This window comes from Alosa pseudoharengus, unplaced genomic scaffold, assembly GCF_046254945.1.
Source record: "Alosa pseudoharengus isolate Yale_2024_CS ecotype anadromous, Long Island Sound unplaced genomic scaffold, YU_APseudo_1.1 YU_APseudo_1.1_scf_1, whole genome shotgun sequence".
Lineage (NCBI taxonomy): Eukaryota > Metazoa > Chordata > Actinopteri > Clupeiformes > Clupeidae > Alosa > Alosa pseudoharengus.
In genome coordinates, this window is record NW_027468564.1 from 47,976,860 (window position 1) to 47,978,588 (window position 1,729).

At 38.1% G+C, this 1,729-nt stretch overlaps 1 long non-coding RNA gene across 1 annotated transcript; it reads right to left on the reverse strand.

Moving 5' to 3' along the window:
* Positions 1 to 428: 428 nt before the first annotated feature.
* LOC143131186 (uncharacterized) lies at positions 429 to 1,479 on the reverse strand. The gene is made up of 3 exons (XR_012988051.1): positions 1,403 to 1,479; positions 801 to 893; positions 429 to 667 (listed from the first exon to the last, which is right to left on the reverse strand). It is a non-coding gene; the product is annotated as an uncharacterized LOC143131186 (long non-coding RNA).
* Between the last annotated feature and the right edge of the window lie 250 nt (positions 1,480 to 1,729).

The following is a 1,729-nucleotide window of genomic DNA, read 5'->3' on the forward strand; positions in this document are numbered from 1 at the left end:
ACCCCTGTATCATGGGACTGCATCTAAATGTGTCCTTAAAAACAGAGCAATTTACACACCTATACTGCGAAGCATAGTGAAGCTGCAACTATAGCCATGGCCACTCCTAATACAATATTCACTTAAATAAGATATTCACTGAAATCACATCTACAGTTTGAATACAATATTATAGAGATCATAGCATACTAGAGTAGGTTGAGTTCAGTTCTACCACATGGCTGTTTGATGTTGATGTATAGCATGCCTTCACCGTCCTGATCTCATTCACACTTATTCATCACAAGTCACAGATAAACATTGCACAAGCTTATAGCATTATCCTGATACTTTAAGTAAATCTACCATGTTACAGCATAGGAAAACAGAAACTGTGTAGATGACTATATCAGTAAATTAGCTACGACTATCTTCACAGAATCCGTACATGTTAAATTTGTGGAGGGTGGGGAAAAGGGACATTTTGATAACGACATCCCTTCACAAAGTCAGGTTGTAATACCAGCAAGTAAGAGATGGATAATCATGGCTGGTGTTCTCATTTCATCCTGAGATCTTTGAGCTCCATCTCTGTAGGGGGTGTCTCTCTTCTTTAAAAACTCTCATACACTGAGTCCTGAGCTGTTGCCTTAAGAGGCGCACATGTGTCACTCACACTCCTCACATTCTGTTAACACAGAAGACATAAAGCCTTAAATATTTAGGTAGAAACACACGCGCACACACACACACACACACACACACACACACACACACACACACACACTGTTTGGTTGTGTTTGTCTAGGCTTTTCACTTACGTGTACATGTACCTGCAGCATGTCATACTCAGAGGATGTGGTCCCGGGGTTGGGAGCTGTGTACGTGTCATCATGGACATCAGAATGGACCCCCTGTAAAGGATTAAGAGAGGGAGATTCTGCATGATTATAGATATCAGTAGGATAACATATGACCTTCATTTGTATACAAACATTGTATACATCCTGGAAGTGAGAAAAACAACAAAACAACAATTTTAATTTTAATCAACCAGCCTGACCAATCCACACTGAACTCAGCACTAATCATACTAGAATGCAACACAAAGTGAATTTTCAAAGCACTAGGTATACCCAGTTTTTTGGTATACTAATGTAGTGCTACAGGGAAATCAAATCTGTCTAGAGTCAACAAAAAGGGTCATGCTCCAACCTACGACTAAGTTACATACAGTAATGTCGGGCGTTAGTGTAGTGTAGTTATTTTAAGGTAACTTTGTGTTACCTTAAATTATAAAGATATAATATACAGCACAAGGAAGACTGTACAAAACACATAAAGGTCTTCTATGCCCTGTTAGACATATGCCTCCATCACTACAAAACTGTGCCTCAAAGTTAAACAAATGTTAGTCATTCACCTGAGAGACACCAGCAGGAGAGCCACAATCACGGCTATGATGATTCCTGACGACACAGCCATGGAAATGACCAGTTCTCCTGTACATGAATAATATTGTTAATTGTCTGTGATAGTTTAATTTAATAAATGTTCACTTAATTCATAAAACAAAATTTAATTAGTGTTTATCTTTAAAACGTGTGCAGGTTCTATCTCATTAAAAAAGCAGCAAATAAAAAAATAAAAAAATTTAGACCTACAAATGGATAACATACTGCCATGCCGTGCAAAGGCAAAAGGAAGTAACTTCATCTTTCCTTTTGGTTTAGGGCGCTGAAGTTTAGTT